This window comes from Triticum urartu, chromosome 2A, assembly GCF_056163025.1.
Source record: "Triticum urartu cultivar PI428250 chromosome 2A, HENAU_Tu73, whole genome shotgun sequence".
NCBI classification, from domain to species: domain Eukaryota; kingdom Viridiplantae; phylum Streptophyta; class Magnoliopsida; order Poales; family Poaceae; genus Triticum; species Triticum urartu.
This window is the reverse complement of record NC_141874.1, coordinates 175200827-175228421: the sequence shown is the minus strand read 5'-3', so window position 1 is coordinate 175228421 and position 27595 is coordinate 175200827.

The window sequence follows — 27595 nt, the reverse complement described above, 5'->3', positions numbered from 1 at the left end:
TGTTTGAACCTGTTCTAGTGTGTTTTAGTCGTAGCTCAGTGTTCATATTTTGTCAAGCATCTTGAGTAGATCACTGCCATGTGCTTTGTTGCTTTGTTGGAGTGCGGTAGCTTAGTTTCTTGTTGCATTCTAGATGGCATCATGTTGTTAATCGCAGAATTGTGCCATTCTTGTTTTGCTTACCATTTGCAAACCGTGCATTCGATTTATATCTATTTTGACCGAAATCATCTCATGTTTCCAGCGGCACTCTTGGTTTGCTAAGTTGATGCCATGATCAATCTTTTACTTCCGGAGCATGCATATGCATTGCATATCACATCCCGCATATCATGCCATGTTTTGCATCGTGTTGCTTGCGCATTGCACCGTGGTTGATTGTTTTTTCCTTTGCTTGTGTTCTTGCCTTGGGTAGAGCTGGGAGACGAGTATGTGATCGAGGAACCTGTTGAGTATGCTTACGAGGAAAAAGTTTTCGTCAACTCTGAGAACTTTGCAGCCAAGATGACCATACCCTCAAAATCACTTCTATCTTTGCTTGCTAGTTGTTTGCTCTATTGCTATGCCACAATACCTACCACTTGCTTTATCATGCCTCCCATGTAGCCATGTCAAGCCTCTAACCCACCTTTCCTAGCAAACCGTTGTTTGGCTATGTTACCGCTTTGCTCAGCCCTTCTTATAGTGTTGTTAGTTGCAGGTAAAGATGGAGTTTGTTCCTTGTTGGAACATGGTTATTGTTGGGATATCATTATTATGTATTGTTCACTTTATTGCACCTATATACTTGGTAAAGGGCGGAAGGCTCGGCCTTATGCCTGGCGTTTTGTTCCGCTCTTGCCGCCCTAGTTTCCATCATACCGGTGTTATGTTCCTTGATTTTGCGTTCCTTGTGTGGTTGGGTGATAATGTGAACCCCTTGACAGTTCACTTTGAATAAAACTCCTCAAGCAAGGCCCAACCTTGGTTTTACCAGTTGCCACCTAAGCCTTTTCCCTTGGTTTCCGCAGACTCAAGGGTCATCTTTATTTTAAACCCCCGGGCTAGTGTTCATCTGAGTGTTGGTCCAAAACAGAGCCACTTGCAGTGTCGCCTCGGGGAAACTTGAGGGTTGGTTTTAGTTGTACGTAGTGTTCATCCAGTGTGCCTTGAGAACGAGATATGTGCAACTCCTATCGGGTTTTGTCGGGCACATCGGGAGGCTTTGCTGGTCTTGTTTTACCATTGTCGAAATGTCTTGTAACCGGGATTCTGAGTCTAATCGGGCCATCCTGGGAGAAGGAATATCCTTCGTTGACCGTGTGAGCTTGTGATGGGCTAAGTTGGGACACCCTACAGGGTTTTGAACTTTCGAAAGCCATCCCCGCGGTTATGGGCAGACGGGAATTTGTTAATATCCGGTTGTAGAAAACTTGACACTTAACTTAATTAAAATGAATCAACCACGTGTGCAGCCGTGATGGTCTCTTTTCAGCGGAGACCAGGAAGAGAACATGGTCTCGTGTTATGCTTGAACATAAGTAGTTTCAGGATCACTTCTTGATCATTTTAGCTTCTCGACCGTGCTTTGCTTCTCTTCTCGCTCTCTTTTGCGTAAGTTAGCCACCATACATGCTAGTGCTTGCTGCAGCTCCACCTCACTACCTTTTCCTACCCTTAAGCTTAAATAGTCTTGACCGCGAGTGTCGGTGTCAAAACCGGCGGATCTCGGGTAGGGGGTCCCGAACTGTGCGTCTAGGCCAGATGGTAACAGGAGGCAGGGGACACGAAGTTTTACCCAGGTTTGGGCCCTCTTGATGGAGGTAAAACCCTACATCCTGCTCGATTAATATTGATGATATGGGTAGTACAAGAGTAGATCTACCACGAGATCAGAGAGGCTAAACCCTAGAAGCTAGCCTATGGTATGATTGTATGTTGTGATTGTTGTCCTACGGACTAAAACCCTTCGGTTTATATAGACACCGGAGAGGGTTAGGGTTACACAAGGTTGGTTACAAAGTAGGAGATATCCATATACGTATTGCCTAGCTTGCCTTCCACGCCAAGTAGAGTCCCATCCGGACACGAGACGAAGTCTTCCATCTTGTATCTTCGTAGTCTATCAGTCCGGCCAATGCAGATAGTCCGGCTGTCCGGAGACCCCCTAATCCAGGACTCCGTCAGTAGCCCCCAAACCAGGCTTCAATGACGATGAGTCCGGCGTGCAGTTGTCTTCGGCATTGCAAGGCGGGTTCCTTCTCCAAACTCTGTGTACTTGTCGAAATAATGTCCGGTTCCTTGTGACGGTTTGTACTCCTTGGCTTTCTACGCCCAATAATGGACACTTTCCACATGTCGAGCGAATGTGAAGAGCCAGGGTGTTTTCACATTTACCCCCCTAGCTATGTAAATGAGCCGCCTATTTAAAAAGACGAGGATTCAGATCCAAATCACATCATCCTCCCTTCCCGAGTCTTCATCGGAGCGTGCTCGACAGAGATCCATTCCACCATGGCCGGTCGACGCATCTCCTCCTCTCGCACCCCTAGTTCTAAGCCTGGAGATTGGGAGAGATGTTCCATCCCACACAGCAAATTGGTGATGCTTCAGTCCAAGGGATTTCTTCCCCCAGCGTACCTGGTCCCGGTTCGAGCCGGGCTTGCCACCTATAATGGCGGAGAGCAGGCGGAGAGCCGTCCCAATCCCTCCAAGGGACAGCGGGTATGCCTTGTCCCTTATCTGGTAAGAGGGCTCGGATTCCCAATTCATCCGTTTCTTCAGGGGCTTCTAGAGTTCTATGGCCTCCAGCTGCATAACCTTACGCCTGCCTCCCTGCTGCATATCGCGGGATTCGTAGCCCTTTGCGAGTTGTTTTTGGGTTGTGAGGCTCATTTCGCTTTGTAGAAGAAACTGTTCTGCCTCGTGCCCCGTTCTAAGAAGGGATCAATATATCAAGTGGGTGGAGCCAAAGTGTGGCGTATTGCTGGGACCGGATACCTATCCGGGACCCCGAAGAAGATGTCCGAAGACTGGCCTTTAGAATGGTTTTATATAGAAGATGTCCCCCTTCCGGACCCTATTCTGATAGGCATTCCTGAGTTTGACAACGCCCCTTTAAAGAAGCGCCAGAATTGGCATCCACGGAGTCCCCTGGAGGAAGATGACCGGGACATTCTTTATCTGATGAGCCGGATAAGCCTTTTAGCTCGATCCGGATTGACCATGATCGAGGTCATGGCTATATGCATTATGCGGGGGGTGCAGCCACACCAGTATATAGGCCATCCCATGTGGGACTTCAACGGGGAGGACGACGCCACCCGCTATGGCTGCAAAGGGCCGGGATCGGCTGCTGACCTAACAAAGATCTTGTCCACTTTGTACAAGGGAGAAGAGGAGGAATTCCTCCGTGTCAACCCGCAGGGCGGATTCTCTATGTACAAGCCTCCGAGCTGGGTAAGCGAAGACTTTTTCTCGCCCATCCGTTCGTATTCCTGTAGCTTAAGTATTCATTCTAGCGATTTCATCGCAGGAGCTGTGCCAGGCCGTAAAGGAGATAAACAGCCCACCTCCACAGCCCGAGGACCTAGGACGGTCCCTTGACCCGGCCTCCCAGGAGGATCCGGACATATCCGTGGAGCCGATCGACAGGTTTTTTTACCAAGGGAGTAATGACAATACCTTGGTGGCCATTACGCCCGATTACCCTGGGCTAGTTCCAGCCTCACAGGTGACTGAGACTGAAATCCCAGCACTTAAAAAGGGATCCATCCCAGTGCTCTCTCTCTTTTTTATTGCCGTATAACAGCCGTGTCTTGCAGGGGAGGTCCTTGGGGCAGATGGCCGAGCCTGTGGCAACTAGCCAACAAGGGCCGCGATGCCAGGCAGGCTGAAAAAATCCGCAGTCCGGATTGAGGCACCGGCACAACGGAATGGCGCGCCGTCTTTATTGCAAGACATTAGTTACAGAGGCATATTAATGCCCATGCCTTATTTTCAGGAAAAAGAGCGCTCACCAGACTATGCCCGGAGAGGCTACCAATCGCGCCTCCACAAGCTAGGCTCCAAGGACGGACTCAGAGGTGGGAACGAGTACAAGGCGTGCGCCGGGTGCTCCTCCGACAGAGGATACGGATAGACTGTCTGCCACCCATTCCGAGGTGGAAAGTGCCATGAACCACAGGCGTCGCCGGACTGTTCTTCATGACGCTTGTTTCTCCCAGGAGGCATTGGATGCCTTCAACTCGGGAGACGCACACCTCCGTGCCGCTCAAAATGGTCTAGCCAGAGCCACGGAGCAGTATGTAAAAGACATACGGGTGAGAAAATTTGATGATTATATATATCAGTAGCCCCTGAGACTTGAAACCGTTAGGATAACTGATTTAAGGATCATTTGTTATGTAGGTTCTTACAGAAAAGAATACTCAACTGTCCCAGGAGCTGGAAGAGTGCAAAGCCCAACTCCAGGCCGCAATGGCCGCAGCAGGGGAGCCCAAAGAGACCCCCTCTGGTATCATATTCGTCAAATGATAAGTATCATACTAGAGTGCGGCTTTATATGCAGATCTGACTATAAAATTGCAGATGATGCTGGAGTGAATCCGGATAAGCAACAGCTCATACGCCAGCTGAAGGCCGGTGAGAGTGTGCTTACAAGGGTGAGGCAGGAGAAGAATGATCTCCAAGATGCCAACACCAAGTTGGGCGTGGAACTAAAAGATGTTCATGCCCAACTGTCAGACTCTGTTAAGGAGAATCGGCGGCTTCGACGCAGCATATTTAGTAAGTGCTTGAACAAACTTTGAAAAAGGAGTTCGGCGAGGAAGCTGGCTGACAGAGTTATGTCTGTAGGTATGCTAACAGGTCGTCCCGCCAAGGAGATGCCTAGTTCAACGGGTGATCTTCTTCCCGAGCTCGCACAGTTACACGAACGAGTTCTGCAGGTGATGCAAGGTGTTGCCCAGGCCTTGTGGCCGTCCATCTCCATACCCGAAGGCCTTGGAGAGCTTGCAGAAAAGCTGAAGGGAGCACGGCAGTGTTTCCGATTATGGAAGATATCGGCCTGCCGTCAGGGTTCCAGGGAAGCTTGGGCAATGGTGAAGACACGGTACACGAAGGCCGACCCAAACCACATGGCCGAAGTTGGACCTGTGGGGCCTGATGGCAAGGAGATCCCTGTGAATTTAGTATACGGCCAAGTAGAATTGGCTGCAAAGTATTCCCAACAGGACTGTAGACTAGACATCCTATTGGAGGGCATTGAAGAGGAATTCAACCAGTCAAATTGACTATGTAATTTTAAAGTGACATATATGATGTCTTCTAGCCGGATTGTAGATCGTTTGTCGTGGCGGACCTTTTCGCTTCAACCTCGGGACCCGACAGTCCGGAGTGTATCCGAATACCTTGTCGGTTATTTAAGAACCGGGGCATGCGTGGAGACCAGGCATAGGGGTCATTAGTGCTTTATCAGACAAGTGCCCAACTAGTTATGTTATATTACATGGGTAGTAAGAAACATCTTCCAGGGAGAATAGTTCCATTAAGGGTTCCTTTCCCTGGGTAGGCATGCCCTAAAGTGCATGTCCGGACTGCCACAAGAAGCGCAGTGAAAACGTCTGGGGGAAAATATGGATAATAAATAAAAGTAATCTTTTGTTCACCGACCGAATATTCTCTTAAGAACTTTAGCTTTCGGCTTCACCCAGTCTAAGGTACACGTCCGGCTGACCCGGCGGTAACAATCACAGAGGTGCTCCCCTTATGCCCTAGCCGAATTAACGGGAAGGTAGGGCATAAATACAAGAGCCAGGCAACCCAGCTTGGACAAAACTTAAGTCATATCGATGCATATAATGGTGAAAAAAGGTACATGTGGAAGTATAACACATGTGTTAGGCATTGGGCCCAGGTAAAAAATTTAAGCTTCTGTCAGAGAAGCCCCCAGGTATGAAGAGTGCGGCTAGCGCATCTATGATGTATGAGTGAGGCACAAGGTGATCCTTGAAGGCCTAGGGAAAAAAGGAAAGAAAGGGAAACAAGACATATGATGCATATGCAGAAAATAGACGAAGGGAGGTGTCGGTGTCAAAACCGGCGGATCTCGGGTAGGGGGTCCCGAACTGTGCGTCTAGGCCGGATGGTAACAGGAGGCAAGGGACATGAAGTTTTACCCAGGTTCGGGCCCTCTTGATGGAGGTAAAACCCTACGTCCTGCTTGATTAATATTGATGATATGGGTAGTACAAGAGTAGATCTACCACGAGATCGGAGAGGCTAAACCCTAGAAGCTAGCCTATGGTATGATTGTTGTTCTGTATGTTGTCCTACGGACTAAAACCCTCTGGTTTATATGGACACCGGAGAGGGTTAGGGTTACACAAAGTCAGTTACAATGGTAGGAGATCTATATATCCGTATCGCCAAGCTTGCCTTCCACGCCAAGGAAAGTCCCTTTCGGACACGGGACGAAGTCTTCAATCTTGTATCTTCATAGTCCAGGAGTCCGGTCGAAGGTATAGTCCGGCCATCCGGACACCCCCTAATCCAGGACTCCCTCAGTAGCCCCCGAACCAGGCTTCAATGACGATGAGTCCGGTGCGCAGATTTTCTCCGGCATTGCAAGGGGGTTCTCCTTCAAATTCCGTGTACCTGTCGAATAAAGTCCGGTTTCTTGTAAATGTTGCACTCCTCGGCTTCTACACCCAATAATAGCCGTCTCTCACCTGTCAAACGAATATGAAAATTCTGAGTGTTTTTCTGAGCGGCCCTAACAAACACCTTGTCCGCTTTGTACAAGGGAGAAAAGGACGAATTTCTCAAACCCACAGGGTGGATTTTCTATGTACAATCCCCCAAGCTGGGTAAGTGGTTTACTTGCCCATCCATTTTATATTCCCATTGTTAAATATTCAATCTAACGACTTTAATGCAGGAACTACACGAGGATGTTAAAGAAATAAACATCCCTCCTCCACAACCCGAGGACCCAGGACGGTCCCTCGACCCGGCCTCTCAAGAGGATCCGGACTTATCTGTGGAGCTGATTGACGGAGTGTTTCATCAATTGAGCAAGGACAATGCCTTGGTGGCCATTACGGCCGATTACCCAGGGATAATCTCGGCCTCCCAGGTAACTGAGATCGAAGTCCCAGTACCCCGAATAGGGGTCCGCCCTCTCGTGTTTTCAGTTTCCTGATTACAACCGAGCTTTGCAGGGTAGGTTTTTGAGACAGGAGGCCGAACCTGCGGCGACAAGCCAACGAGGGGCCACAGGGCCCCGTGGGCAGAAAAGAGGTGCAGTCCGGATCAAGACGTTAGCGCAAAGGTATGGCGCGCCCCCTTATCCCAGGTGTTATACCTTCAAGGCATGTTAACATTCGTGCTCTCTTCAGGACAAAGAGACCTCGCTGGACTATATCCGATGAGGCTGCCAATCACGCCTCCACCAGCCAGGCTCTGAAGCCTAGTCCGGAGGCGGAGGCGAACACAAGGCGCGCACCGGACGCTCCTCTGACGGAGGACGTGGACAGGTTGTCTGCCACCAACTCTGAGGTGGAGAGTGCCATGAACCACAGGCGTCGCCGGACAATTCTTCGTGACGCTTGTTTCTCCCGAGAGGCATTAGATGCCTTCAATTCGGGAGATGCGTACCTCCGTGCCGCTCAAAATGGTCTAGCCAGAGCCACGGAGCAATATGTAAAAGACATACGGGTAAGAAAATTTTGGTAATTATATATATACCAGTAGCCCCCGAGACTTGAAACAGTTAGAATAACTGATTTAAGGATCATATGTTATGCAGGTTCTTACAGAAAAGAATTCTCTACTGTCCCAGGAGCTGGAAGAGTGAAAAGCCCAACTTGAGGCCGCACTAGCCGCGGCAGGGGAGCCCAAGGAGACCCCCTCTGGTAATATACACTTCGAAAGATAAGTATTTTGCGAAGCACGGCATGGGTGCGAATCTGACAAATGAAATTACAAATGGCGCCGGATTGAATCCGGAAAGGCAACACCTCCTACGCCAGCTGAAGGCTGGTGAGAAGGTGCTGACAAAGGTGAGGCGGGAGAAGAACGATCTCCAAAAAGCCAACACCAAGCCGGGCGTCGAGCTGAAAGATGTTCGTGCCCAGCTGTCAGACTCCGTTAAGGAGAATGAGCGCCTTCGGCGCAGCATATTTAGTAAGTGCTTGAACGAACCTTTGGAGAGAAAAATGTTCGGCGGGGAAGTCGACTAACAGAGTAATGTCTGTAGGTGTGCTAACAGGTCGTCCTGCAGAGGAGATGCCCGGTTCTACGGGTGACCTTCTTCCCGAGCTCTCGCAACTGCTCGAGCGAGTTCGGAAGGCGATGCGAGGCGTCGCCCAGGCCCTGTGGCCATCCATCTCCGTGCCTGAAGGTCTTGGAGAGCTTGCGGAGAAGCTAAAGGGAGCACGGCGGCACTTCCAATTGTGGAAGATATCGGCCTGCCGTCAAGGTGCTAGGGAGGCCTGGGCCATGGTGAAGACGCGGTACACAAAGGCTGACCCCAACCACATGGCCGAGGTCGGTCCTGTGGGGCCCGATGGGAAGGAGATCCCTGTAAGCTTAGTATACGGCCAAGTAGAATTGGCCGCAAAGTATTCTCAGCAGGACTGTAAATTAGACAGCCTGTTAGATCGTATTGTAGAGGAATACAATCAGTCAGAATGACTATGTAATTTAATTGACATTTATAATGCCTTCTAGCCGGATTGTCGATCGTTTGTCATGGCTGACCTTTTCGCTTCAGCCTCGGGACCTGACGGTCCGGAGTGTGTCCGAATTCCCATGCGGTTATATAAGAACCGGGGAATGCATGGAGACCAGGCGTAGGGGTCATTAGTGCATGAACAGACAAGTGCCCGACTAGTTATGTTATATTACATGGTTAGTAAGAAACATCTTCCAGGGAGAATAGTTCCGTTAGGGATTCCTTTCCCTGGGAGGCATGCCCTAAAGTGCATGCCCATTCTGCAAAAAAGACGCAGGAAAAAGCATCTGGGGGTGCATAAATAAATAAGTAAAAAGATCATATTTTAGGTCACCGACCGAATATTCCCTTAAGAACGCTAGCTTTCGGCTTCACCCAGTCTGAGGTACACATCCGGCTGATCCGGCAGTAACAATCGCAGAGGTGCTCCCTTTACCGCCTAGCCGAATAATCGGGAACGTAGGGGTAAGCACAGGAGCTAGGCAACCCAGCTTGGCCAAAACTTAAGTCATATCGATGCATATAATGGTGAAATAAAAGGTACATGCGGAAGTGTCACACATGTGTTGGGCATGAAGCCCGTATAAATAAGCTTCTGGTAAAAGAAGCCCCCAGGTTTAATGAGTGCGAATAGCACGTCATTTGATGAGCCTTTAAAGGCTATAAGAGAAAGGAAGGGGAGAAGGAGAGAAATGTAAGACAGACAGTATATAAAAAATGGACAAAGGAAGGAGACGAACACAGAGTCCGGTGCTAGGCATAGAATCTTCGGAGACGGGCTGCGTTCCATGGGTTCGGCTCGAGTCGGTTATCCGATGCATCTCGCAGGCAGTACGCTCCACCATTCAGGAGTTGGTCAATTATGAAGGGACCTTCCCACTTGGGTTTGAGTTTGTCCTTTTTCTTGTCCGGCAGGCGTAGAACTAATTCGCCAACATTGTAATTTTTGGCCCGTACTTCTCTGCTTTGGTATCTTCGAGCCTGCTGTTGATAGAATGCGGAACGGGCTTTTGCCACATCACGCTCCTCCTCCAATGTGTCCAAACTGTCCTGCCGATCGAGCTCGCCTTCTCTTTCTTCGTACATGCGCACTCGAGGTGAGTCATGAATTATGTTGCAAGGCAAAACTGCCTCTGCGTCGTACACCATAAAGATTGGTGTGTATCCGGTGGTGCGATTCGGCATGGTCCGCAGCCCCCAGAGTACGGAGTCGAGCTCCTCTACCTAGTGCTTGTTAGATTCCTTGAGGGACCGCACTAATCTGGGTTTGATGCCGCTCATGATAAGACCATTTGCACGTTCGACCTGGCCGTTAGTTTGTGGGTGATAGATGGAAGCATAATCGAGCTTGATGCCATTTTTGCACCAGAGTTTTACCTCGTTGGTCGTAAAGTTCGTGCCATTATCAGTGATGATGTTGTGGGGGACGCTGTAACGGTGTACAACCCCAGATATAAAGTCTATCACCGGTCCGGATTCGGCCGTCTTAACAGGCTTGGCTTCTATCCATTTGGTGAACTTATCCACCATGACCAGTAAGTATTTTTGTTTGTGGGTTCCGCCTTTAAGGGGTCCAACCATGTCAAGCCCCCAGACCGCGAAGGGCCAAGTGATGGGGATATTTTGGAGGGCGGTGGGTGGCATATGGCTTTGGTTTGCAAAGAGCTGGCAACCGACGCATCGCTGGACTATGTCCTGGGCGTCTGCCCGGGCCGTCGGCCAATAAAAGCCTGTACGGAAGGCCTTGCTTACAAGGGACCGGGCTGCAGCATGATGACCGCCGAGTCCGGCATGAATTTCAGCCAGGAGGTTCCGCCCTTCCTCTTCGGAGATGCACCTTTGAAGGACTCCGGTGGTGCTTTTCTTATAAAGATCTCCCTCGTGGACTTTGTAGGCTTTGGATCGCCGCACTATGCAGCATGCCTCATTTTGGTCCTTGGGGAGTTCCTGCCTAGTAAGGTAGGCGAGGAATGGTTCTGTCCACGGGGCGATGACGGCCATTATTACGTGGGCTGAAGGTGTTATTTCATTGGCAGAGCCTCCGATTGTGTCAGAATGTACGGTGTCGGGCAGTGCGGTTGGGTCCGGGCTGTTATTGTTTGGCTCCCCTTCCCATACTACGGATGGCTTGAACAGCCTTTCCAAGAAGATGTTGGGGGGACTACATCGCGTTTTGCGCCGATGCGTGCTAGGACATCTGCCGCCTGATTATTTTCCCGGGCTATATGGTGAAATTCAAGCCCTTCGAACCGAGCTGACATTTTTAGGATGGCGTTGCGGTAAGCTACCATTTTTGGATCCTTGGCATCGAAGTCTCCATTTATTTGTGATATTGCGAGGTTCGAGTCCCCGCGCACCTCTAGGCGTTGAATGCCCATGGATACTGCCATCCGGAGACCATGTAAAAGGGCCTCATATTCGGCTGCATTGTTGGAGTCTGTGTACATAATCTGGAGTACGTATTGAACTATGTCTCCTGTGGGGGACGTCAAAACGACGCCAGCCCCTAGTCCGGCCAACATCTTGGAGCCGTCGAAATGCATGATCCAATTTGAATATGTGCCGAACTCTTTAGGGAGTTGGCCTCCGTCCATTCTGCGACGAAGTCGGCCAAAACTTGCGACTTGATGGCTCGCCGTGGCTTATAAGTTATGTCAAACGGGAGGAGCTCAATGGCTCATTTTGCAATCCGGCCTGTTGTGTCACGGTTGTTTATAATATCATGAAGTGGTACTTCCGAGGCTACTGTTATTGAACACTCTCGAAAGTAGTGTCGCAGCTGCCGGGATGCCATGAATACCGCGTAAGCGATCTTTTGGTAATGCGGGTACCGTGATTTGCATGGAGTGAGGACAGTGGACACATAATAGACCAGTTTTTGAAGGGGGAATTTGTGTCCGTCCGTTTCTCGTTCGACGACGAGCACTACGCTTACAACCTGATGTGTTGCTGCAATGTACAATAGCATTGGTTTGCCAATGTTTGGCGCGGCCAGGACTGGGTTTGTTGCCAATATGGCTTTTATTTCGTCGAGTCCGGCCGTGGCTGCATCCGTCCATTCGAAGTGTTCGGTGCGCCGAAGGAGGCGGTAAAGGGGTAGGGCCTTTTCTCCCAAGCGGGAGATAAAGCAGCTTAGAGCCGCCACACATCCGGTTAGCTGTTGTATTTGTTTGAGGTCCTTTGGGATATCCAATTGTGATAGAGCTCGGATCTTGGCTGGATTTTCTTCAATTCCTCTACCGGATACAATGAAGCCCAAGAGCTTTCCGGCTGGGACGCCGAAAACGCATTTTTCCGGGTTGAGCTTGATGTCGTATGTTCATAGGTTATCAAATGTGAGCCTCAAGTCATCTACTAGAGATTCGACATGTCTTGTTTTGATGACCACATCATCTACATATGCCTCCACTGTTTTTGCCGATCTGGTTTGCCAGACATGTCTGAATCATGCGCTGATATGTTGCACCGGCGTTTTTGAGCCCGAAGGGCATTGTGTTGAAGCAGAATGGGTCATATGGTGTAATAAATGCCGTTGCAGCTTGGTCTGATTCTGCCATCTTGATTTGATGGTAGCCGGAATATGCATCGAGGAAACACAACGAATCGTGTCCTGCGGTAGCGTCGATAATTTGATTGATGCGGGGGAGGGGGAAGGGATCCTTTGGGCAAGCCTTGTTAAGGTCTTTAAAATCAACGCACAGGCGCCAAGATTTGTCCTTCTTTGGTACCATCACCAGGTTTGCTAGCCAGTCCGGATGTTTTATATCTCTGATGAATCCGGCCTTCAATAGCTTTGCTAGCTCCTCTCCCATAGCCTGTCTCTTAGGTTCGAAAAAACGCCAAAGAGCTTGTTTGACAGGTTTGAATCCTTTTAGGATATTTAGGCTGTGCTCGGCCAGCCTACGTGGGATTCCTGGCATGTCTGAAGGGTGCCAGATGAAAATGTCCCAGTTCTCTCGTAGGAACTCTCAGGGTTTAACTGTGCCCCGATGGAAGCTGTTTTATTGGGGTCTGTTGGATGGACCTGGAATTTGACTATTTTGTCTGCCGGTTTAAAGGAGGTGGACTTGGATCTTTTGTCGAGTACCACATCGTCCCTATTCAGCGTGGAGCGCAGCGTAGCCAGTTCCTCAGCCGCTAGGGCTTTGGATAGTGCCTCAAGGGCCAGTGCGGCTGTCTTGTTTTCGGCGCGGGGTGCTATGTCCGGATCACTAGAGAGAGTGATGATCCCTTTTGGCCCGGGCATCTTGAGCTTCATGTACCCGTAATGGGGTATTGCTTGGAAGATTGTAAACGCGTCCCGCTCTAACAGAGCGTGATAACCGCTGCTGAACGGAGCCACATGGAACGTGACCTCTTTGGACCTGTAATTATCCGGCGTGCCGAACACCACATCTAGTGTGATTTTTCCTGTACAGCGTGCTTCTCGACTAGGGATTATTCCTCTAAAGGTTGTGCTGCTTCGCTCAATGCGGTTCCAGTCTATTTGCATTTTTTGAAGGGTTTCCTCATAAATGAGGTTCAATCCACTGCCGCCGTCCACGAGTACCTTGGTAAGACGAAAGCCGTCCACTATTGGACTGAGGACCAATGCGGCTGGTGCTCGGGCTGTTCGGAATTTAGGTTCATCACTGGCGTTAAAGGTAATAGCCGTGTCACTCCATGGGTTTATTGTTGCTACTTGGTAGACATCGGCAAGGCTGCGGAGTGTCCTTTTTCGCATATTATTTGATGCGAAAGTCTCGAAGACTGTTAATACCGTATTGGTGTCTCTAGGGTGGCTTTCTATTGCCTCCAGGATTAGGAGATCTTCGCCAATTTTGGCCACCTGCCGGAGTATCCAACATGCTCTAAGGCTGTGAGTTGGTGTGGAGTCCTCTGTACTGTGAACTTTACAGGGTCCATTAAGCCATCCTTCCAGTACGGTTCCATGCCCTGTAGAGGGTTTTTGCTTTTTGGTGTTTGACCCGGGTGTCTGGCGATGATGCACCTTTTTATTTCGGATAGGGTTTGTATTTAGGGTCGGATCATCCCAAAATTTTATTTTGGTTTTCCAGGTGCTTTCCATCGCACAGTATTTTCGTACAATGGACGCCAAGTCAGCGAAGCGTTTAATATCACGGCGACTTATGGCGTTGAGGATTCCCTTGTCCGTGCAATTATTGCAGAAGATTGAGATTGCGTCTTCCTCGCGGCAGTCCCTTATCCTGTTCCTAACCAGGAGGAATCTGGCCCAGTAATGATGTACTGTTTCTTCGGGCTCTTGCCTGATTTGCGATAGATCGCTTATGTTCGGGTGGGTGGGTGGAATTAAATCCGAAGCCTCACCCCATCTGACGCTCAGAGGCCGAGGAATTTCCGGACTCGAAAATTTGGATTCCTGGATGTTGTCCAATGAATCCAACCCGTCGCCTGACTCTGAGTTCAGGTCTTGAGTGATATCCTCCCCTCCGTGGGTATCCGGCTTGGAGGGATCGGGAATCCGGACGTAGCTAGTCCTTAAGATAGATGAAGGGTCGCCGCACTGTCCCTCTACCACGGCAACGTGATGGGTGACTTGGGGAGGGTTAATCTTTCTCAGATCGGGCTTAGGCCCAATTTGGTCGTAATCCGTAGCGACTCCCAGGGCGGCGATGCGATCCAAGAGCTCGTTTATGGAGGAGAGCTCCATTGGATCTAACTGCTCGACGAGTTTCGAGCTGACATGAAGATTGTTTTCGATGGCTCGAGAGGTCATCGTCGGTGCAGAAGCCGAACAGGCGGTCATGAGAAAACCACCTAGCCGGAGGGTTTGGCCGACAGCCAAAGCTCCCTTAGCAACGGTGCCGTCTTTAAAGACGGGGCGAGGCATCCTTCCTGATGGCGACGACACAGAGGAACTCTCAATGAAAGCACCAATGTTGGTGTCAAAACTGGCGGATCTCGGGTAGGGGGTCCCAAACTGTGCGTCTTGGCCGGATGGTAACAGGAGGCAAGGGACACGAAGTTTTACCCAGGTTCGGGCCCTCTTGATGGAGGTAGAATCCTACGTCCTGCTTGATTAATATTGATGATATGGGTAGTACAAGAGTAGATCTACCACGAGATCGGAGAGGCTAAACCGTAGAGGCTAGCCTATGGTATGATTGTTGTTCTGTATGTTGTCCTACGGACTAAAACCCTCCGGTTTATATAGACACCGGAGAGGATTAGGGTTACACAAAGTCGGTTACAATGGTAGGAGATCTATATATCCGTATCGCCAAGCTTGCCTTCCACGCCAAGGAAAGTCCCTTCCGGACACGGGACGAACTCTTCAATCTTGTATCTTCATAGTCCAGGAGTCCGGTCGAAGGTATAGTCCGGCCATCCGGACACCCCCTAATCCAGGACTCCCTCAGGAGGGGACTAACGTAAAGTCCGGAGCTAGGCGTAGAATCTTCGGAGCCTAGCTGCGTTCCATGGGTTCGGCTCGAGTCGACTGGTCAATGCATCCCACAGTCGGTACGCTCCACCGGTCAGAACTTGGTCGATAATGAAGGGACCTTCCCATTTGGGCTCGAGCTTGTTCTTTTTCTTGTCCGGCAGCCATAGAACTAGTTCGCCAACGTTATAAATTTTAGCCCGTACTTCTCTGCTTTGGTATCTGCGAGCCTGCTGCTGGTAAAATGTGGAACGGGCTTTGGCTATGTTGCGCTCTTCCTCCAATGTGTCCAGACCATCCTGCCGATCGAGCTCGGCTTCTCTTTCTTCGTACATGCGCACTCGAGGTGAGTCATGAATTATGTCACAGGGCAGGACTGCCTCTGCGCCGTACACCATAAAAAATGGTGTATATCCGGTACTACGATTCGGCGTGGTCCGCAGTCCCCAGAGTACGGAGTCGAGCTCCTCTACCCAGTGCGTATCGGACTCCGTTAGGGAGTGCACTAATCGGGGTTTAATGCCGCTCATTATAAGACCATTTGCTCGTTCGACTTGACCATTGGTTTGTGGGTGATAGACTGAAGTGTAATTGAGCTTGATATCCATTTTGCTGCACCAGAGTTTTACCTCGTCGGCTGTGAAGTTCGTGCTGTTATCAGTGATGATGCTGTGGGGGACGCCGTATGGTGTACAACCCCGGATATGAAATCTATCACCGGTCCGGATTCGGCTGTTTTTACCAGTTTAGCCTCTATCCATTTGGTGAATTTATCCACCATGACCAATAAGTATTTTTTTCTTGTGGGTTCCCCCTTTAAGGGGTCCAACCATGTCAAGTCCCCAGACTGCGAAGGGCCATGTAATGGGGATCGTTTGGAGGGCGGTGGGTGGCATGTGGCTTTGATTTGCAAAGAGCTGGCAACCGGTGCAGCGTTGGACCAAGTCCTGTGCATCTGCCCGGGCCGTTGGCCAATAAAATCCTATGCGGAAGGCATTGCTTACAAGAGCCCGGGCTGCGGCGTGATGGCCTCCGAGTCCGGCGTGAATTTCTGCCAAAAGATTCCGCCCTTCCTCTTCGGAGATGAACCTTTGAAGGACTCTGGTAGTGCTTTTTATACAATTCTCCCTCGTGGACCCTATAGTCTTTGGATCGCCGCACTATGCAGCGTGCCTCATTGTGGTCCTCCGGAAGTTCCTGTCTAATCAGGTAGGCCAGGAATGGTTCTGTCCACGGGGCAATAATGGCCATTATTTCGTGGGCTAATTGTGTAATTTCGGTGGCGGAGCCTCCGATTGTGTCATAGAGTTCGGTATCGGGTATTTTGGACGGGTCCGGACTGTTGTTACCGGTGTCCCCTTCCCATGCTACGGATGGCTTTAAAAGCCTTTCCAGAAAAACATTGGGAGGGACCGCGTCGCGTTTTGCGCCAATGCGGGCGAGGATATCTGCCGCCTGATTGTTTTCCCGAGCCACATGGTGAAATTCGAGCCCCTCGAACCGAGCTGACATTTTTAGGACTGCATTGCGATAAGCGGCCATTTTTGGATCCTTGGCATCAAAGTCTCCATTTATTTGGGATATCGCGAGGTTTGAATCCCCGCACACCTCTAGGCATTGAATGCCCATGGATACTGCCATCCGGAGACCATGTAGAAGGGCCTCATATTCGGCTGCGTTGTTGGAGTCCGTATACATTATCTGTAGTACGTATTGAACGGTGTCTCCTGTTGGGGATGTCAAAACGATGCCAGCCCCCAGACGAGCCAACATTTTGGAGCCGTCGAAGTGCATGATCCAGTTTGAATATGTGCCATACTCTTCAGGGAGTTCGGCTTCCGTCCATTCAGCGATGAAGTCAGCCAAAACTTGCGATTTAATAGCTCGCCGTGGCCTGTAAGTTATGTCGAACGGGAGGAGCTCAATGGCCCATTTGGCAATTCGGCCCATCGCATCGCGGTTGTTTATAATATCGTTAAGTGGTACTTCCGAGGCTACCGTTATCGAACACTCTTGAAAGTAGTGTCGCAGCTTCCGGAATGCCATGAATACCGCATACGCTATCTTTTGATAATGCGGGTACCATGATTTGCATGGAGTTAGGATAGTGGACACGTAGTAAACCGGCTTTTGAAGGGGAAATTTGTGTCCGTCCACTTCTCGCTTGACGACAAGCACTGCGCTTACTACTTGATGAGTTGCCGCAATGTATAATAACATTGGTTCGCCAATGTTTGGTGCGGCCAGGACTGGGTTTGTTGCCAATATGGCTTTTATTTTGTTGAGTCTGGCCGTGGCGGCGTCCGTCCACTCGAAGTGTTCGGTGCACCGGAGGAGGCGATAAAGGGGTAGTGCCTTTTCTCTCAAGCGGGAGATAAAGCGTCTTAGAGCCGCCACGCATCTAGGTAATTTTTGTATTTGCTTGAGGTCTGTTGGGATAGCCAACTGTGACAACGCTTGGATTTTGGCCGGATTAGCTTCAATACCTCTACTGGAGACAATGAATCCCAGGAGCTTTCCTGCTGGTACGCCGAAGACGCATTTTTCTAGATTGAGCTTGATGTCATATGTTCGGAGGTTGTCGAATGTGAGCCTTAAGTCGTCTACTAGAGGTTCGGCATGCTTGGTTTTAACGACCACGTCATCCACGTATGCCTCCACTGTTTTGCCGATCTGGTTTGCCAGGCATGTCTGAATCATGCGCTGATATGTTGCACCGGCGTTTTTTAGCCCGAAGGGCATTGTGTTGAAGCAGAATGGGCCGTATGGTGTGATGAATGTCTTTGTGGCTTGGTCTGGCTCTGCCATTTTGATTTGATGGTAGCCGGAGTATGCGTCGAGGAAACACAACGAATCGTGTCCTGCGGTAGCATCGATGATTTGATCGATGCGGGGTAGGGGGAAGGGATCCTTTGGGCAGGCCTTGTTAAGGTCCTTAAAATTGACGCACAAGCGCCAGGATTTGTCCTTCTTTGGTACCATCACCAGGTTTGCTAGCCAGTCCGGATGTTTTATGTATCTAATGAATCCGGCCTCCAATAGCTTGGCTAGTTCCTCTCCCATGGCTTGTCTTTTAGGCTCGGAGAAACGTCGAAGAGCCTGCTTGACTGGCTTGAATCCTTTTAGGATATTTAGGCTGTGCTCGGCCAGCCTGCGTGGGATTCCCGACATATCTGATGGGTGCCAGGAAAAAATGTCCCAGTTCTCGCGTAGGAACTCTCGTAGTGCGGCGTCGACATCAGGGTTTAATTGTGCTCCGATGGAAGCTGTTTTTGTAGGGTCCGTTGGATGGACATGGAATTTGACTATTTCGTCCGCCGGCTTAAAGGAGGTGGACTTGGATCTCTTATCGAGTATCACGTCGTCCCTATTCACTGTGGAGCGCAGCGCAGTTAGTTCTTCGGCCGCTAGGGCTTCGGATAGTGCCTCAAGGGCCAGTGCGGCTGTCTTATTTTCGACACGGAGTGCTATGTCCGGATCACTAACAAGAGTGATGATTCCATTGGGCCCGGGCATTTTGAGCTTCATGTACCCGTAATGGGGTATCGCTTGGAAGATTGTAAACGCCTCCCGCCCTAATAGAGCGTGGTATCCGCTGCTGAACGGGGCCACTTGGAATGTAATTTCTTCAGACCTGTAATTATCCGGTGTGCCGAATACCACGTCTAGTGTGATTTTTCAGGCGTAGCGTGCTTCCCGACTGGGGATGATTCCTCTAAAGGTTGTGCTGCTTTGCTTAATGCGGCTCCAGTCTATTTCCATCTTTTGAAGAGTTTCCTCGTAGATGATGTTTAATCCGCTACCGTCGTCCATGAGTACCTTGGTGAGTCGAAAGCTGTCCATGATTGGACTGAGGACCAGTGTGGCTGGTACTTGGGCTGTTCGGAATTTAGGTTCGTCACTGGCATTGAAGGTAATAGCCGTGTCGCTCCAAGGATTTGTTTCGGCTATGTGGCAGATTTCGGACGTGGTGCGCAGTGTTCGCTTTCGTCTTTTATTTGACGCGAAGGTCTTGAAGACCGTTAAGACCGTACTGTTGTCCTCGGGGTGGTGCTCTGTGGTTTTTGGGAGGAGTAGATCCTCACCACTTTTGGCCACCTGCCAGAGTACCCAGCATGCTCTAAGGCTGTGCGTTGGTATCACATCCGCTGCACTATGAATTTGGCAGGGTCCGTTGAGCCATCCCTCCAGTACGGTTCCTTGCCCCGTAGAGGGCTTTTGCTTTTTGTAGTTAACCCAGGTGTATTGTGATAATGCACCCTTTTATTTAGGACTGGGTTTGTATTCAGGGCTGGATTATCCCAAAATTTTATTTCGGTTTTCCAGGCGCTTTCCATCGCACAGTACTTTCGTACTATGGACACCAAGTCGGCAAAGCGTGTAATTTCGCGATGACTTATGGCGTTGAGGATTCCCTTGTCCGTGCAATTATTGCAGAAGAGTGAAATTGCGTCTTCCTCGCGGCAGTCCTTTATCCTGTTCTTGACCAGGAGGAATCTGGCCCAGTGATGGTGTACTGTTTCTGCGGGTTCTTGCCTAATTTGGGACAGAGCGCATATGTTTGGGTGGGTGGGTGGAATTGAATGTGAATCCTCACCCAATCTGAGGCTCAGTGGCCAAGGAGTTTCCGAACTCGAAAGTTTGGATTCTTGGATGTTTTCCGGTAAATCTGGCCCGCTGCCTGATTTTGGGTTCAGGCTTTGAGTGATATCCTCCCCTCCACGGGTATCCGGCTAGGAGGGATCGGGAATCCGGACGTAGCTAGTCCTTAAGATAGATGAAGTTTTGCCGCATTGTTCTTCCACCATTGCAACGTGATGGGTGACCTGGGGAGAGTTAATTTCTCTTAGATCGGGTTTAGCCCCAATTTGATCATAGTCTGTAGCGACTCCCAGGGCGGCGATACGATCCAAGAGCTCGTTCAGGGAAGAGAGCTCCATTGGATCTAACTTCTCAGCGAGTTCCGAGTTGATGTGAAGATTGCTTTTGATGACCCGAGAAGTCATCGTCGGCGCAGTGGCCGAACAGGCGGTCATAAGAAAACCACCTAGCCGGAGAGTTTGGCCGATAGCCAGAGCTCCCTCAGTGATAGTGCCGTCTTTAAAGACGGTACGAGACATCCTTCCTTGTGGCGACGGCACAGCGGAGCTCTCAATGAAAGCACCAATGTCGGTGTCAAAACTGGCGGATCTCGGGTAGGGGGTCCCGAACTGTGCGTCTAGGCCGGATGGTAACAGGAGGCAGGGGACACGAAGTTTTACCCAGGTTCAGGCCCTCTTGATGGAGGTAAAACCCTACGTCCTGCTCGATTAATATTGATGATATGGGTAGTACAAGAGTAGATTTACCACGAGATCAGAGAGGCTAAACCCTGGAAGCTAGCCTATGGTATGATTGGATGTTGTGATTGTTGTCCTACGGACTAAAACCCTTCGGTTTATATAGACACCGGAGAGGGTTAGGGTTACACAAGGTCAGTTACAAAGGAGGAGATATCCATATATGTATTTCCTAGCTTGCCTTCCACGCCAAGTAGAGTCCCATCCGGACACGAGACGAAGTCTTCAATCTTGTATCTTCATAGTCTATCAGTCCGGCCAATGGAGATAGTCCGGCTTTCCGGAGACCCCCTAATCTAGGACTCCCTCAGCGAGGGTGTGAGATTGCTGAGTCCCCGTGACTCATAGTTACTTCCAAATAGATGGAGGTGCCGATGATGCCAGTGCAAGGGACGCAACCGAACTCAAGTGGCACTAGTAGAAAAAGGGTCAAATGTGAAGCACATTAGAGCCGGTTTGAATTTGAGCCAGCACTAATGTGCCCATTAGTGCTGGTTCCAATGGCTAGGTGGGCGGCCATCGTTAGTACCGGTTCGTGGCGAACCTTTATCACCGGTTCGTGCCACAAACCGGTACTAAAGTGAGTGGTGGCAGGATGTTGTCAGTCTAGGGCCCCTCCAGCACCTTTAGTACCGGTTCGTATCACGAACCGGTACTAAAGGTCATCCTACATAAACCCTTCGTCCACCCGTGCTCGCTCTGTTCTTCCCCTTTCCCCTCTCCTCTCTGTTCTTTCCCTCTTCCTCTCAAGCTCATCACACATTTTGCCCAAAATTTGTCAAGATTTGAAGGCCCCCATCCATTCAAATGATCACAAATGTTAGGAACTTTGTCCTTTCATCTCTCATTGCTAGATTAGCTCTTGCAATGCTTTATATAGTGATTGATTTGTGAGTTTAGTAATTTGGGAGGAATTATATATATGTACTTGTATTTTATTTTTATGCAATTTGAGGTCAAAAATAACACTTAGTTTGCATATGTAGGTGTGGTTTACTTAGTGCCTTCTAAATCTCCGTCGTAACCACCGTCCATCGCCCGCAACGTCCCGTCGCCGGCACCACCTTGTGGTGAGCCTCTTGTTCATGAATGTTTTATATAAAAAATTGATGTTTGTGTGATTTGGATATATAGTTACTCGTATAATTATCTTACCCATATGTTGTTTGTTATACATAGTGCCATGGTTTTCATATCCGGCCCCGTCGGCCCTTGTGTGGGTTATGATTCGGATGTGGTATATTCTCTTTTAAAACTATTTGTTGCATTTCGTGTTTATGACAAATTATGCCCATCAAGTTGACATAGATATTTGTATGTAGGAGGTAGTTGAACCGGAAATTCCAACCGACCCTATTGTCGAGAGGTTAAATTTAGTTGAAAGAGAAAACGAGGATTTGAAGGAAAAATTGAAAAGAATTGAGGGGGAGAAGATGGAATTAGAGTTGCATGTTGCCGATGTCGTCGATGATCACAATATTAAGATGGAGAAAATGCGCTTGAAGATTAGAAAGATTAGAAAATATGCCATTCATAGTGAGGCTTGGTATCATTATGCTGTTGGATCAATTGTTACCTTAGTTGCGATCTTGATCGCATTTGTTGTTGCATTTAAATTCTTTAGCTAAAGAGTTATTTGTTTGTTGCATTTAAGTGTTGTATGAACGTGTATGAATTTGGTCTTTTCGGTGTTGTGTAATGAAGATGATCCGACAATGGATGTACGATGACCGATGCTCTCTCGAGTTTATTAATGGCGTGCAAACTTTTCTGCTTGCGGCTGAGGCAAACAAGCAGGCGGATGGTTTTATGCCTTGTCCATGTGCTGGCTGTAAGAATGATCTAAATTACTCTAAGTCAAGAACCATTCACGTCCACCTGTTTAAGTCCGGTTTCGTGCCCCACTATAATGTTTGGACCAAGAACGGAGAAAGAGGGGCTATGATGGAAGACAATGAAGAAGAAGAGGACGACGACAGCTATCCTGGCCATATGTTCCCTGAATATGATGATACAACAATGTGGGAAGAAGCTGAGCCGGTAATGCGGGAAGAAGGTGAGCCGGCAATGCGGGAAGAAGCTGAAGAAGAGGCATCAGATGAGCCCGTTGATGATCTAGGTCGGGCCATTGCCGATGCAAAGAGAAACTGCGCAAGTGATTTGGAGAAGTAGAAGTTGCAGCGCATGTTAGAGGATCAGAAAAAATTGTTGTACCCAAATTGCATAGGTGACAAGAAAAAGTTGGGCACCACACTGGAATTGCTGCAATGGAAGGCAGAGAATGGTGTATCTGACAAGGGATTTGGAAAGTTGCTGGTAATGATAAAGAATATGCTTCCAAAGGACAACGAATTGCCCGAGAGTATGTATGAAGCAAAGAAGGGATTTGAAACGCGAAGAAATTTTATGTGCAAACAAATTCTTTCAAGCATTTACTGATTTTTTCAGCTAAATTGGAAAACACTTCAAATGAACTCCAAAAAGGTTGAAAGTTGGCATGGTATCATAATTTCACCCACATAGCATGTGCAAAGATTTAGAGAGGGTTACGGCAAAAAATGGATGCACTTCGTGTACAAAATGGAAAATCTCTTTCAAAATATCATTGTTTCGGGCGAAAACTCATCTGTTACAAAGGCATTTCAGTTTTTAAATAACCTAAGCATTACCAAATTGAATATAATGATAAAACACACTAATATTAAACATAATAAAAAAGAATCACTGAAAAATGTATTCACAAAGAAACTCTAAATACAGCAAAAAACAACTAAAATAAATAAAACAAAATTAATAATGCAGAAAAGAAAAAAAGAAAAAAGCCTGCCTACTAGGCCACAACGGGCTGCATACGACTAGAAACCCAACCTGTTGTTGGGCCAGGATGCAGGCCCGCAAGCCCAATAGGCCCCACATGGCAGAGTAGCAGACGTAGGCCCAGAAGGCCTGCATTTGAGAGGAGCTCAGTGCAGTGCCCGCGCCGGGGCTTATAAACTGGTCCTGGCGCTCCTCGACTAGCGAGGTGGGACTAAACATCTGCGCCCCTCGCCTGCCAGTGCACCCACAATTAGCACCGGGTCGTGGCACCAACCGGTACTAAAGGGTGGGTCTTTAGTACCGGTTGGAGCCACCACCCGGTACTAAAGGCATGCCCTTCCCGCCGCTTGGCTTGGCCAAAACAGATCTTTAGTACCGGTTAGTGGCTCCAACCGGTACTAAAGGTCCATCATATATAAGAGAACACTTTGAAATTTTTGCAGTTTCATCTCCCACTTCCTCATTGCTTCATCGCCGCCACCTCGTCCCGCACCGTCGCCGCCGCCATCGCGCCGTCCCCGTCGACTCCGCGCTGCCCCCGTCACGGCGTCCGCGTCGCCGGCCCGTCCCCGTCCCCGCACCGGCCCGCGTCCGCGTGCCCGCACAAGCCCACGTCGTCGTCGCCTTGACCTTGCCCGTGATGTGAGCCTCTGTCCCCCCTCTCCTCCCTCCAATCTAAGCCGCCGCGCGCGCCGCCGGCGCCGTCGATCGCCTTGGCTCGCCGTTGCGGGCGTCCCCGCGCGTCCCCGCGCGCACCGTCGCCGTGCACACACACAACACATACACACACATACACACACATACAGAATTTTTGATCTGTTTTTAGTATTTAGTTTTTCTGTTTTTAGTTTTTAGTTTTCTGTTTTTAGTTTTTAGTTATTAGTTATATATATATAGAAACGTTAGTTTTTAGTTTTCTGTATTAATGTTAGAAATGTTAGTTTTTAGTTATTAGTTATATATAGAAATGTTAGCTTTTAGTTATTAGTTTTCTGTATTAATGTTAGAAATGTTAGTTATATATAGAAATGTTAGTTTTTTCTATATTAATGTTATAGAAATGTTAGAAATGTTAAAGAAAAAATTTGTTATAGAAATGTTAGTTTTAGATATGGTCAATGTTTTTTTGTTTATTATATTTTTAGTTATAAAATTTAGAATTTGCATATATGAAATCACAATCCATCATTTAAAAAATGTTACTTTACTTTTGCGGCATATAGTATTTGTTGTCGACGATGCCCGGCCCGCATCCTCGCCGTCGACTCGTTCGCGACGACGTCCTGCTTCAGAGGACCCATGTCCGGGACTGGGTTCCGCCGGGCTGGCACTGGGAGGTGCTACCTTCAGGGGCGCGACGCTTGGTGAGGAACCCGGCCCTGGGTCCCATCGTCGACCCTGATATGCTTTGGTGGCATTCGCGTGGGCCACTTTCGGTGCGGAGGGAGCCGGCCCCGCCGGAGGTGGTACGTCGCCGTGTCAGGGAGGAGGACGAGCACGTCTATCGCTACATGGCTGCTATGGACGTCAGGTTCTCCAATACCCGGCAGGTTCTTTGGGGAGATCACCCGAGCTAAGATCCAGTGATGGTTCCATCACTTTGGTTGTCCATCGCCCGCGCCTCAGGAACCGCGAGTGGCCTAGATTACTCTCTAGTATTCGATCTTTATTAGCTAGCTAGCTAGTGATGTATTCAATATATAATATTCGAGATGATTTATTCGAGATTATATATATTATTCGAGATGAGGTATTCGAGATTATATCTATTATTCGAGACGATGTATTCGAGATTATATTCGATGATGCTTATTATGTACTATGATTGATTCATTTTTTCCTTATTAATTGATTGCATCCATGCATTGTAATTTGAATACTAAATTGTTTTATATTTCTTTTGGATTACTTAAATAAAAGCTATGGCGGACAACACCGACAGAGAGGGAGAAGAGGCCCTGTTCAATATCATACGCCATCCTCGCGGGCCAGATGATGATCAGAATGAAGAAGATTATGAGGGCTCCGAATATCTAAACAACACCAGGGAGGGTGATATGATATTCGATCACGACGACCGAATTGATGAAGTCATGAACTATAAACATGAGGGAGAAAATGTTGATCTTGAAACAACAAAGACCGGCAAGGTATATTTATATAAGCAGGCATCTGGTGATCATCACATGTTTTAAATGACTTGAAGATATATTAACGAATCGATCTTTCTTCTTTCAGCCATCCGGATCGAGCAAATCTTTAGGCAGTAGGACAGTACGAGGCCCGAACAAAAAGTTGAAGGAGGGCGTAAAGTACAATATCGAGGCCATCAAACCTAATGGCGAACCATTAGCGCCTAAGAAGATTGCGGAAAAGTTCATTCGTCAGTGCGGAGTTCTTGTGAAGGACCAACTCCCGATCTCCCTTCAAGAATGGAGAGAGTCAGCAAAGCCACGTCCAGATCTTACTTTTGTCGACGATAGACAAAAAGTTCTGCTTTGGGAAACTCTCATGGAACATTTCACCCTACCAGATCATTTCACAGATGCAGATGTGGAGAAAGTCAAGGACGCTGCTCTTAGGAAGATGGCGGTTGCATTCAGCAACCACAAGAAACGTGTATGGGACAAGTACGTCAAGGGAGGAAGGAAGACTCCAGTATTCAAGGGAACACTAGAGAAGCAAAGTGCTCATTGGGACAATTTCGTGAAATCCAAGGAATTGGAATTATCTAAGGAACGGTCGAGAATAAACAAGGCCAATGCCGCAAAAAAGGATAAGTTCCATAAGCTGGGGCCAGGTGGCTACGCGGTGGCAATGCCTAAGGGGGATAAGTCTGAGAAAGAGATGGAGGATGCAGGTGTCACTCCAGTTACATTGAGCTGGGCCCCCAGGTGCAGGACTTGGTTCTATGCGCATGGGGGGAGTTGGACCCGAAGACAGGCTTAGTTTTGAAGAAGGCATGTATGAATGGAGCCGAAGATAAGATACTTGTTGCAATAGAAGAGGCTCGATCGGGGGTGTTCAAGCCCAACAGAGAGAACGACGAGCTTATGCGTGCCTTGGGAAATCCTGAACACCCGGGAAGAACATGAGGCAATGGCGTTATTCCATGGTATGAGGGGTTTTCGGACTGGAACGCCGACTACAGAACCCATGTGAGAAGGAAGATTGCGGAGGAGAAGAAGAGGAAGATGGAGGAGGAGCAGAGGAAGCAGGACTATGAACGCCTTCAAGGCCTAGAATCAACACATGCGGACTTGGCAGTCAAATTCCAGCGGCAGCAGGAGCAGATCGACTAACTTAGCCAGGAAAGGGGGTCTCAGCAGCGGCAGCACCTAGCGGATGATCCAACATTGGATAGCACCGTCCCATCCATGCCGAGAAGTAGCGTGGGTTCCGCCCCAGGCGACGCATTGCTGGATAGATACCCCGTGGATGACATCATGGAGAACACTAACTGTGAGCTACACTTCAAAATGAAGAACATATCCATGAAGGTGGCGGACGTTGTTGCTTTTACAAATCCCCCCGAGGCAACCTTCCATTGCAACCCGATTCCAGCGGGCTATGCTCGTGTCTTGGTTGATGAGGTGGTAGACCAATATTCGGGGCTAGAGCTTGACATTCCTGGAGGTGATGAGGAGCACACACTGGGAGAGGCCAAACATCGTATCATCCTATGGAGAAAGGATTGCATCTTCTTTCGAAGGCCACCGACACCGCATCAGCCGACTCCTCGTCGAAGTCCGCCACCGAGTCAGCAGACCGCTCCTCCAAGTCCACCAACGCATCAGGCCACTCCTCCTCCTCCAAGTCTGTCAAAGCGTCAGGCCACTCCTCCTCCAAGTCCGACACAGCGTCAGACCACTCCTCCTCCAAGTCTGGGACAACTTCAGGCCACTCCTCCTCCAAGTCTGGCACAGCTTTAGGCCACTCCTCCTCCTCCAACTCAGCCACGTCAGCCATCTCTGCCGCCTCAGCAATCACGGAAGAGAGCTTCCGCAGCTATTATGCGTAGCGGTATAAGTCGAGGTAGTACGGGAGGTACAGGCGGAGGCAAGTGATTTCAATATGGTCCAAGCCTCGCGCCTCTTCCGCAGAGGCCTTACGACAAGTCCGAGGAGGAAAACGCAGCCATAGTGAAGGCCCATGTGGAAGCCCATTTTGCACCGAAACTGCCACCACCGCCAAGGGAGAAAGTGCCTGACGAAAAGATTGACCACTTCATTCGTATGGCTAGAGCTCCAGCTCCCAAGCCTGTTGACACAGACTATGAGCGCCACCTCAGGAAGTTAAATCGAGCACGTCTACATAATG